The 12,662-nt window shown below is 38.3% G+C and overlaps 1 protein-coding gene across 6 annotated transcripts in view; it reads left to right on the forward strand.

The window, feature by feature from the left end:
* AGPAT3 (1-acylglycerol-3-phosphate O-acyltransferase 3) overlaps positions 1-12,662 on the forward strand; it is an 86,983-nt gene that overhangs the window by 30,196 nt on the left and 44,125 nt on the right. The window contains exon 1 of one of the 6 annotated variants that reach the window (XM_048493289.1): positions 4,631-4,796. The exons of the other annotated variants lie outside the window; for them this stretch is intronic. The gene's annotated coding sequence lies outside the window, so the exon portion shown is untranslated. Of the gene's footprint in view, positions 1-4,630; positions 4,797-12,662 lie in introns of those variants that run through there. 6 annotated transcript variants of the gene reach the window in all.

Here is a 12,662-nt window from a genome sequence, read left to right on the forward strand (position 1 = left end):
CTCCCCCATCTTTGATGGCAAAAATTAAGACAGTTGAATTAGTTGAAAGTAGCACAGCATAGAGCAGTTAGTAGGTGTCTCTCAAGTACTACCGGTAGGTATGTTTGCAAATTTGCTTATAAAAAACGAAGGCATTTGTAGTTTTAAGATTCATAAATAAGATCAATTGTACTATTTCATCTGCTGTTCAAGTAGTATAAAGGAACTACAATTTCATCTTCTGGACAAATAGTTATAAATAATACATTTCACGTTGTTAAAACAATAAAATAAGTTTAGATTTGATAGTTACACATATCACATATTTCAATTTCTCCAAAAACATCTCTTTCTGTGTCTTCCTTTGGCCTGGGTTATCCCCCAACACCCCCACCCCTGGGCTGCAGAATTTCCAGAAGATTAACAACTCTGCCTTTGTAATCCAAACTCACATTGAGAAGTTCCATAAAGCTATTAGAGCTATATTTGTCAGTATGAAGCATGGAAGCTTTCCTAAGTATCTCCCAGGAAAAATTACTTTTTCTTACTTTTCAGAAGGTAAGATAGTACGCAACTCTCATGCTTTCATTTGATGTTCGAATACATGCTGGTAATGCATTAAAGAATAAGAAAGCAGGAGACAATCTAAAATATAAGCTTGACTTAGTTTACTCTGTCCACCATTTTTGTGCATCACACTTTATAGAATACAAGATGATGTAGTTCCTTTACACTGACATTTTTCTTAAGCTGACTAAAATTGGGACTGCTGGAGCATAAGGGCTGTGTAACTAGTATGGCATCTGTCATGTTGCTGAAAATGATGTGCAGTTTGCACTAATAATCACATCCATCCAATCATCTGGTTCCTAGGATATTTTTTATTCTAACCTTTCGTGCTGCATAAGGTGCTATCTACAATAATTGCCATGTCATATTATGTATTAAGGACCATTCTAAAGGACAACTTGTTAAAAGTACCATAGTCATGCTACTGATAATACTTCTTCAATTGCCATAACTGCTGGAACTCAGCAGTGGAGGCTAATAAATCCAAGCTTTGCTGGCGAAAGATTAATCCTTTTGTTTTTTGTTCTTTGAAATGTGTCTTGGCTTAGAATAGCTAGGTATGTCTAAGCTGTTTCACAAACAACTATGTACAAAGGAACTACTGTTCAGGAAAGCTTGAACAGTTAGTGCTCAGTAGTGAATATATGAATTAATGTTGCTGTTACTGTAGAATAGTTCCCCACCACAAGGAATTAATATGACTGGAATTGAACTTTTATCAACTCTAACAGCGATCAACAGCCTGTCTTAATGGACCTTGGATCTAAGATTCCTTACTTTTGCTTGTGGTTTTAGAACAATTACAAGGAGATCTAGAGTGATAAAGAAGAAACTTACTTGGCTTTATCTTTTCATTTTCTAAGAACATAAGAACAAGCCAGCTGGATCAGACCAGAGTCCAGCTAGTCCAGCTCTCTGCTACTCGCAGTGGCCCACCAGGTGCCTTTGGGAGCTCCCATGCAGGATGTGAAAACAATGGCCTTCTGCGGCTGTTGCTCCCGAGCACCTGGTATGTTAAGGCATTTGCAATCTCAGATCAAAGAGGATCAAGATTGGTAGCCATAAATCGACTTCTCCTCCATAAATCTATCCAAGCCCCTTTTAAAGCTATCCAGGTTAGTGGCCATCACCACCTCCTGTGGCAGCATATTCCAAACACCAATCACACGTTGCGTGAAGAAGTGTTTCCTTTTATTAGTCCTAATTCTTCCCCCCAGCATTTTCAATGTATCCCCCCTGGTTCTAGTATTGTGATAAAGAGAGAAAAATTTCTCTCTGTCAACATTTTCTACCCCATGCATAATTTTATAGACTTCAATCATATCCCCCCTCAGACGTCTCCTCTCCAAACTAAAGAGTCCCAAACGCTGCAGCCTCTCCTCATAGGGAAGGTGCTCCAGTCCCTCAATCATCCTTGTTGCCCTTCTCTGCACTTTTTCTATCTCTTCGATATTCTTTTTGAGATGTGGTGACCAGAACTGAACACAGTACTCCAAGTGCGGTCGCACCACTGCTTTATATAAGGGCATGACAATCTTTGCTGTTTTATTATCAATATATATAGGGAATGGGATGAAATTGGATGGTTTTCCCTAGAACAGCATGAATCGCAGTTGAAATCCTTCTTCGTTCTTGGCCTGTTAGCAAACCGAGTGTACAGTCAAGACCTGAAAGAAGGGGAGAGTGCCACTTCGTAGAAAACGTTTTGAACTTTGAAGAGAACTAGATAGCTAGTTATTAGAATATGTGTCTTTTGGGGGGAAAACATCTGAAATGAAGGAAACAGAGATGAACAACTGTACCGTTTATAGTTAAGACAGTAGGATCTAGAAATTAGTGCATGCATGAAAATCCGTTTTTATGGGGAAAGAAAATGGCTTTGCAAAAAGAGCACTAGAGCATAATGTGCCCTCACAGTCCACAGAAAGTCTTTCTTAAGATCTAGTTCCTCTATGGCTCCAGTTTGCTTATATGAGCATGTGTAAATAATATAGGTATTCACTTGAAGCAAACTTGGGAGTCCAAGTGACTGGAGAGGAATCTGAACTGACATTTGAGATTTCATTTGGAAAAATGAGATCTGAAGGATTGGAAATTGGGTCCTAGGAAAGACCCAGAGAAAAGTTGTTCCTGAAGAAAATCCCCAGTGAAGAAAATAGAGCAGGGAGTCAGGGAGAACACTATTCTGGACACCTATTAAGGCCAAATGTATACATAGACAGGTCCTCTCTTATCAGTTGTACAGCATATATGTTTTCAGATAAAATAGTTATTTGTGTTATACTGAGTTTCCTTTTTTTGCAGTAATAAGAGAGGTTCTGATGACTCTGTTCATGTGAGTCATGCACTGTGTGATCTGGGAAGTTATGGATTATATCGGTAATAATTTCTATAATTTCCAGCAGTCTGAAGTATCTATTGGAAGTTATGAAAACTGCTGAAACTGTGAGCCAAGGTCTCAACTTCTATGTTGCTCAGAGGAATTCTGTGAATGTTCTAGTATTCCAATGGTACTACCTGACTGGCCCATTTTACATTTTGCTCGATTTACACATTTAAAATTTGATTTTCTAAATTATTGCAGGTTGGAGGAGTTTTAAAGCACTTCTGGGAAGGAAGTTGGAATGTCTTAGCATCTCTGATTGGGGTTTGGGTGCTAGCTGTGGCTGTTCTTTGAAAAGCCTCATTTGTCCACAGTTATCCACACTCTGATCACATGCAAGATATGCTATCAAAGTTTGTTTTCCATGGGGCTGCTGTTAAAGATTGCTTGGAACTTTCAACTGATACAAAAATCAGTAACAAGACTGCTGACTGGTGTCTTATAAGAATTGTAACATTGCCAATTTTTAAAGAGTATGCTGGTATCCATTTCCAAATAGCAGGCTGTGCTGTAGTTATCTGAAGATTGGTTTGCTTTCTTATGAGCCTAACAATCCATTGAACTTTGCAGAAAAGGCCCTGCTGTTTGTGCTTCCATTGTTGGAATTGGGTCAGGGCCTTCCCAGTGATAGTGTCCCAGATGGAAAATTCCTTCTTCAGTCACCCACCTGGTAACCAGTCATCTAGTTTTAGATCTTGATTGAAAGTTTTGTTTGCTTAGTCCATTAGTACAAGGTTTTATGTAGATCGTTTTGTTTTTGTGTGTTCTCGTGATCATATTGATTAGCAGACTATATCTCTAGTTCACGGATTTTTGTTGGTAATTATAGTTAATTGCTGGTTTCATTTTGGATTTGTACTGCTAGATTACATTTTAATTATATTTTTATGTATCGTCCCTTACTGCAATACACTTCCTTGGGAACAACTTTATGGGTTTATTAAGTTTTTAAATGAGTATATATGTCTGTAACACATCCGTTTGCAATGTGGCTCTTCTCAGCATTTGTCATCTGATCTACTAATTGAATAAATCGAATAATAATAATAACAACAACAACAATAATAATATTTTTACACAGCTAATGTTTTTGTAATTTTGGGTTAGAATAAACAGGAAGGAAGAGGCACTTGGTTTTCTGGTTTTTCTACTTTTTCTTGTATTGTGCATTTCAAGTGTGTACTTGCTGCATTAAAGTTAATAAGACATAAGGTGTCTGGCTATTATGTACTTGTTTTATTAAATGGTTTTTAGTAGCAGATCTATCTTTTTAAAAATTCCCAGAGTGTGTTTGTACTTCATGGCACCCCCCTCCCCCACCATTCCCATAATACAATTGAAGATATTCTTGTCAACTGTAGCATGGCAGTTTGCCATAAGACAATTACTGGATTACAGCAAATACTAGATATGCTGGGTCTAACTGTAATAACTGTTGCAGGCATTTACTGTTTTGTTGCTTGATTCATGAACACCTAGGTTTATATTGATTTCTTATGATGCTAAAACTTTAAAAACTTGGATGGGTGATTAAATATTCTGCTGTGACCACAGGAGAATGCTCTTGTCCTGCTTTTCTTGTGGCTGAGGAGGCAGCTTTCAGCAGCAGCCATGTTTCCAGATTTACCTCATCATGGTTTAGTCCTTTTGTAATCCTTCCTCCTTGTCAAGACTGATTTGTTGGTTCAAACGGAGACTGACATCTTCCTGTTTTTCTCCAGTCCATTTTTTCCCGCCATTGCTTTCTCATTTTTCAAAAGCAAAAACAATTTGGAAAGATGTTTACAAACCAATCAGGAATATGTTTGTTAGCTGGAGTTTGTGCTACATTAATTACACTGGCTTTAGCGTACTATGTGTACTGGTAAGTACAGCTTGACGCAGTAACTTTACTTTTTCTTTATTAAGTTGGGATTGTGTATCTTAGGCTTTGGGTGTAGTTTAATACAGTGATCTATATTAAATCTGTAGTAATGTCTCCTTAGATTTTGTGTCCTACCTATTACTTGTAGAGTTTGGGAGTATTTTTAAATATATATATTGTATTTAAATAGGAAAGAAATGGCTTGCTAATGTAAATCTTGGAGAAAATAACTGGCTTTCTTGGATTACATTACTGCCTTTAAATTCCACTTTTTTGTCCCCTCCCTTTGTTCCTTTCTCGAACTTTGAACACGGCAAACACATGTTTACTAGCTACATAGAAAATGAAGTGTGCTTCTAGAGACTTTGTTTTTTGGCCATTTTGTTCAGTTCCTGTCATATTAATCAGGTGCAATAAGTAATGCTTAAGGTAGATGTCACAAGTATACAAAGATGGCTAGTTCAGCTGATTATACGATGGCAGGGGAATGGAAACAACATAGTCTTTTGGATGTTATTATTTGGGCACTGTTTTAAATTGGTTGGTTTTAACAGGTCAAGATTTATACACATCCACATTCATATTAATGTTTTATGTTTTTACTTCATTTGATAAATTGTAAATGTTATGTTGTAGTTAGCTGCCCTGAGCTCAGATTGTGCCAGGAAAGGAAGGCATAGGAATCAAATCAAAATAAATAAAAGCTATTATAAGTGCAATATAATTTTGTTTTCATGAAACTGAGGGTGTCAACTGTCATTTGTCATGGGAAGCCTTGGTCAAAGGCCATACTGGTGGTGGGAGACTGTGCAGCAATAGTGTCTCAATTGGTATACTAGGACTAGGGACATCCAAGTTCAAATTACCACTAAGCCATGAACCACTAATTCGCTGGATGACCTTGGGCCAGTCACACACTCTCAGCCTAGCCTGCTTCACAGATTTGTTGTGAGGATAGCATGGAAGAGTTAGCAACCATGTACACTGACCTAAATTCCTTGGAGGAAGGAGTGGGATAAAAATGTGATAGATAAATAGATTGCAGTAGAAATGTGTAAGCAGAAAATAAAATGTATTCATTTGCTCTTTTTTTTAAAAAAAATACAAGTTGTAAATGCTTGGTTGAACAAAACTACAATATCCTATGAGAAAAATAAAACAAAAGCAGATTTAAGAACGGTAAATGTCCAGATTTGTAATCACACTTAAAAAACTTATATCCCAGCACAGTATCATCTGAAAGCATGGAGCCATGTTTGGAAATAGCATATTTATTTTTGTTGAAAATCAGACAACTATGAAAACTAAGTTACTTATATAATAGATGATCTAGAATAGGAGTGGTTATTTGTGTATATTCGAAGCCCTTTTTTTGCTACAGTATTTTGATAGCGCTTCAGTTTAACAAAAGTGATTATACATCTCACAGAAGTAGTTTTGAATAAGCAATAGCAAGAATTTCCAATGTGGTTCTCAATATCGATCAAGTCCCCCTCATGCATATTTTTTAACCGTCGTTCTATTTAAAAATTCATTATTTGCACCTCATTCAGTCTAGTGCTGGTTGAAGGTATACAGCTTTGTAGAAGCGAACTATGAATTATTGCCCCATATATTCAGATTTCAGATAATCATATATATGGTGAGAGAAAAATTGTTAGAATTAGAATACTTGTCTTCCTTGATTAAGTCCAGTCACTTCTTTGCAAATGGCATAATCTTAAAATAATATAGAAGTATTATAATGCCCCCATAGGATTGTTCGCTTAAATTGTACAAAGTGTGGTTTGAAAAGTAAAGGTTAGGCAGTCATGTGATGAACGGTTTCACTGTTTGGCACGAAGGACAAATTCATTTGTTTGATTTGAAGAAAACTGGCAAAATAATTCAGATATCTACTCTTTTATTGTAGCACAATTTCTTCAGGGTCTCTTGACTTCCTTTTGTATTGTGCTAGAAACTTGCTCCTCTGGCTTGATTTTTTTCAGTCAGGATGAATTGATAAGATTAGGCCAGAGATTGCTAGTAGCTTCACCTTGTCTCACAGAAAGATAGAACCTCAATGTTGAATTAATCTGCAGGCACTTCCTGGACTTTCTTTGTATTGAAAAGGTGTGCTAGCCATCCTTATTCTGAAAACCACTTACTTGTATCCTGTGGCTACTGCACAGCACCCAGGGAAACAGTAGACTAGAATAAGACCAAGTGAAGAGTTTAGCAGGGGCTTTGGTCTGAAGAATATTGAGAGCTACAAAATGCCCCTCAGAAGATACTTCTTTTTTTACTCCCTTTATAGTGGACACCCAAAATGTTCTCCTTTCCTCTATTTTATCTTCATAACAAAACTTTGAGTCAAGCCAAGGCTAGAGTGTGTGATTGGCCCAAAGTCACGTGGCAAGCTTCCATAACAGAAGGGTGATTTGAACCTGGGAGCTGGTGCTCTTAATATCTCAAGAAACTGCAGTCGTACAATTATCAAATTCTAGGAGCTGATGATTCACTGCCAATTTTGGAAATCTCTATTATTTAAAATGTAGTTTTCTTAAGCTTTGCTCACTAGCGAGTAGATAGTAGGGTTAGGGTTAGTGCTCCAAGCAACAACATGAGAGAAATTGTTTAAAAACCTGCCACCATCCTCTATTCTACTATGTTCTGGAAGTGACAGTGGGCATCTCTAGTAGTCACCAGAAATTCCATAGTTGTATCCAGAAGTGGATTGTATCTGGCAATGATCCTGTTGTCACCCAACCCTTGGCCAGGCAATCCTGTTAAATCATAGAAACATGGAATCATAGAGTTGGAGGAGACAAGGGCTACCCAGTCCAACCCTCTGCCATGCAGGAACACATAATCAAAGCATTCCTGACAGATGGCCATCCAGCCTCTGTTTAAAAACCTCCAAAGAAGGAGACTGCACAACCCTCCAAGGCAGCATATCGTACTGTCAAACAGCCCTTACCATCAGGAAGTTCTTCATTATGTTTAAGTGGAATCTTTTCACATAGTTTGAATCCATTACTCTGTGTCCTTGCTCCATCTTCAGCTTGACATTCCTTCAAGTATTTAACCATGGCTGTCATGTCACCTCTTAACCTTCTCTTCTCTGGACTAAACATGCCCAGCTTCCCAAGTCTCTTTTTGTAGGGCATAGATTCCAGACCTTAGACATGCTGTATCTTGTCAATATCTTTCTTGGATTGTGATGCCCAGAATTGGACACAGTATTCCAGGTGAGGTCTGACCAACGCAGAATAGAGTTGTACTATTGCGTCCCTTGATCTAGAAACTATACTTCTATTGATGCAGTCCAGAATTGCAAGGGATTTCTTAGCTTCCACATCACACATGTTCAGCTTGTGGTCTACAAAGACTCCCAGACCCTTTCACATGAACTGTTGTCAAACCAGGTGTCATCCATTTTATATCTGTGCATTTAATTTTTTCTGTCTAAGTGTAGCACCTTATATTTTTTCCTGTTGAAATTGATTTTGTTAGTTTTGGCCCAGCTCTTCTGACAGTGTCCTCTGGAGTATCAGCTACCCTTCTAATTTAGTGTCATCTGCAAATTTGATTGGCTGCCCTCTATTCCATCATCCAAGTCATTTATTAAAAAATTGACTAGTACTGGTTCCAGGAAAGAACCCTGTGGGACACCACTAATCACTTCTTTCCAGGATGAAGATGAGCCATCGATGAGCACCCTTTTGGTTTGGTTGGTCAACCAATTACAAATCAGCCTAACAGTACCAATGTCTGGGCCACATTTTACTATCTTTTTTTTCAAGAATATCATGGGGATTGTACCTGGCAATGATCCTGATCAAAGGTCTTACTGAAATCAAGGTACACTACATCCAAAGTATTCTCTTCATCTACCAAGCTTGTCATTCTATTAAAAAAAGAGATAAGATTAGTTAGGTGTAACTTATTTTTGAAAAACCCATTCTGACTTTTAGTGACCATAGCATTCCCTTCTAAGTGCTTACAGACTGTCTGTTTAATGATCTGCTCCAGAATCTTTCCTGGCATTGATTTCAGGGTGACTGGGCAGTAATTGTTTGGGACTTCTTTTTCCCCTTTTTGAAGATGGGGACAACATTTGCCTTCCTCCAGTCTGCTGGAACTTCTATTCTCCAGGAAATCTCAACAATTCTAGCAAGTGGTTCTGAGATTATGTCTGCCAGGTTTTTTTTAATACCATTTTAGTTTATCAGACCCTGGAGACTTGAATTCATTCAGAGTAACCAGGCATTCCAGTACTACCTCTTTATCTATTCTGTGCTGGTTTCCTCTGCTGCATCATCTCCTCCATTTCCCTCAGCTTGCAAATTTTTTCTTTTGGGAGAAGATTGAGACAAAGAAGTTGTTGAGTAGTTCTGCCTTTTTTCGGTCCCCTGTTCGTGAAATTCACCATCTTCTCCACACAGTGATCCTACCATTATCTTGTTCTTCCTTTTGCTCTGGACATAACCAAAAAATGCCCTTTTATTGCTTTTAACTTCTCTAACAAGCCTAAGTTTATTCTGGCTATTTGTTTGAATTCCTTTTTGGTGATTTCCCCCTTTTTCCATTTCTTGTGCACGCATGTCCCTTTTAAATCTTAGTTTAATTGAAAGTTCTTTAGACATCCATCCCGGTTTCTTTAGATAGCTCCTGTTTTTCCTTTTCACTGGAACTGTTTGAAATTGTGCCTTTTTTTGAGAAACTCCCATCTATCATTTACTTCCTTCTCTTTTTATTGTTCTTAACCATGGAATAGCATCCAGTAAGTTTACTGAACTCTTTTGACATTCAATCAATATCAACTTTCTGTGTTGATGGCAGCAGGTGCCGGAAATCCTGATACACAAAGGTATTTAGACCAAACAGAATCAGAGGTCCCACAGTTTTCCAGATAAGGGTAGGCTTGTGTCAATTAATACCAGAATACACTGTGACCAGTGTAAATAAAGAGAGATGTCCATAATCTTAATGACAATGTGTGTTTTCTTCCATTTCCATCAATGAAGAACTGTTATGTTCAATGAAGAACATAATACAGTGACAGTAACAATTATATGTTATCTGAGCATGCCACCCTGCTTTTGTTTGGCATGAAACAATACCTTAATTACATAATCTTAACATAAAATATTTTTTCAGAGAGGGCAACAGACGGGAAAAATCCTATTCTTGAAAAAAAAATCCAGGTTTTGCATGCAGTTCACATTGGGGTTCATGAACCACAGGTTGAGAACCCCTGAACAAGATTATTCTCTAGTGCATTGATCAGTTACTAATGGGAATGTTAAGTTACCCCTGTGAAAGCTGACCTTGCCTTGGTGCAGTAATGTGACCAATTTTACCAGGGTTTGGTCTCAGTAGCTCCCCAAGCAATAAACACCATAAAACAAAAGAAAGCTTTGTTGAAGAAATTATAAAAGATATTGAAAACAAGGCACATAAATCAGTGGCAGTGAAATGCACTAAAATAACAAAACTGACTATCTTACTTACTAGAGTTTTACGCATCATAGTTGGTTGTTATGCAGAGAGTTCCAGAGCATAATACAGATATCTTCTTCGCATCAAGGCGGGGTAGGGAGGAAGGCTGAAGAGAAAGGATACTTCTAATGCTGGTCATAACCTCCTGACCCAATCACTGGACAGTGTCCATGGAACTTTGCAGGATGAGAGCGTGTTACCCCTCCTGTACCAGATTCACAGCTGAACTCTGTGAGTTAATTGACAGGCCCAAGTAGATGGCCTTCATGAGCAACTGTCTGGGGTGGGGGGAAGAGCAGCTAACACCTGCAGAGATTCAGAGAATAGTGAACCTAGGTGGAACTAATTGGAAAATTATTTTAAGATGGCTTCTCTCTTGACAACCTTCCCTTCAATGAGGAGTGTTGAGGACCCAAGAAGACATCTTTAGTTTATCATTAGTTTGCTTTCTGGACAAACTGACCCTTATGATAAGGTTATATGAGAATGTGTCCCAAAAGCCACTCCCTTGTAGACTGAGAATCTCAGTACTTTCAATTTGAAGTTGGGAAAGAAAAATGAAGTAATGTTTTTGGATTTTGGATCAGAATATGAAGAAGAAACTTTAAAAACACTTTTCTAATGGAATGCTTACTATGTTCTGTGAATTAAAATTTCCACTTGCAATATATTAAAAAATATATATTTTCCACATGCAATATATTAATAAATGTTAACTGTTGCACTTTGCATAGAAATTTAGTCATTAAGAGAATGGGTGGTTTTAGGTCAAAATAAGTTACTGTTGTCACTTCCTATTGTGTTTCCAGCTTGCATATATAACATATTTTAAGAATTCTTAAAAGAGGAGCAGACTTTAATTGGATTGAACACATATGCAATGTTTTGCTGGCTGACCTATAAATTGTCAAGGATTTTTCCACAGTTTGAGTCCTGTGCATCAGTTTACCTTTCATATGTATGCAAGCAATCACATTATTTTTCCCTTTTGTAAATGCTCTGTTCAAATTCTGCCTGGGTTGCCTGTCCTTTAAATTGAAAAGCTTTTGTAGTTTAGAAGAGAATAATTGAGGTTATAGCCTTTTGGAATATACATTCTTTGGGCCAAGGACTGTAATTTTTGTATACTTTTACTGGACTTGAAGAAATGAAGGCCTGATTTGATTAACATCTCGGGGCTGCCAGCATTGAATACTGCTATTAGCAGTATTCAATGCTGGCAGCCCCGAGATGTTAATCAAATCTTTCTTTAAAATTCTTTCTTTAAAATTTTTCTTTAAAATTTTCTTTAAAAATCTTTCTTTAAAATTTTGTCCTTGCTACTGATGGCCTTCAGACCCATATTACTGATAGCAAGTATTTATATGCCCAACTTTTAAAATAAACTAACATGAGCTGTAATAAAACCTGAAATGAGTGCTTCTGGCAGGGCCTGCTAAAAGTGACCATGTGCCTCTGCTGCCCACCCTTCCTTTCCCCACCCTCTTGCAATCTATGTTCCTAGCTGTACACACTGCCCAGCATAATCAGGGAACAGGCGTATAGGTAAAACAGTCACCTGTGAGTTCAGATGGTTAGAAGGCTCATGAGGGGATAAGGAAAGGATGCACTATATAGCAGGTGAGAAGGGAAGCATGGTGGGGCTAGTGGTAGATAGAAAAGGGGGCTGGATGTACTCTCCCCAGGGCTCTCCAAGTCTGGAACTGGCCCTCTATTCTTATTTGTGTCATCTTCATGATTCCAGTGCATTTACATGGGTACTGTTCATGCGCAGATCTGCCACAGGAAGTTTTTCAAGCTCAAAAATGCCTCCTGGCACTCCACTCCCCCCTTCTGTTTTCTTACTTTTTGCATTGTGACATAGAGGGGACAGAGTATGCCCCTCTCAATTCTCTCTCTGCCGCAGCTGGTCATGTTAGTCATGTAGTAATGACGAATGCCAGCTCTGCCTTGTCAAAAAGCACATTCCTTGCATTGCTGTATTTTCACCAGTTCAGTCCTAAAGCTAGGCACAATAAAGCTTCCCATTTACATTCTGGGAAAAGGCTTTATCAGGAGCTGCTCACAGTGTGACTATTGTGACATAAGCTGGTATCCATACCCCCCATTTGGTTACTACCAGGCAGAGACAGTCAGTTTCCCTTAGATCAGGGGTAGGGAACCTGCGGCTCTCCAGATGTTCAGGAACTACAATTCCCATCAGCCCCTACCAGCATGGCCAATTGGCCATGCTGACAGAGGCTGATGGGAACTGTAGTTCCTGAACATCTGGAGAGCCGCAGGTTCCCTACCCCTGCCTTAGATGATACAAAATTCCCACATGAGGGAAGTCAGCCCTTTGATGATGCAGCTTTTGTCTACAATCCTGCCTTTGAGGACAGA

This window comes from Sphaerodactylus townsendi, linkage group LG04 (assembly GCF_021028975.2).
Source record: "Sphaerodactylus townsendi isolate TG3544 linkage group LG04, MPM_Stown_v2.3, whole genome shotgun sequence".
Taxonomy (NCBI): Eukaryota; Metazoa; Chordata; class Lepidosauria; order Squamata; family Sphaerodactylidae; genus Sphaerodactylus; species Sphaerodactylus townsendi.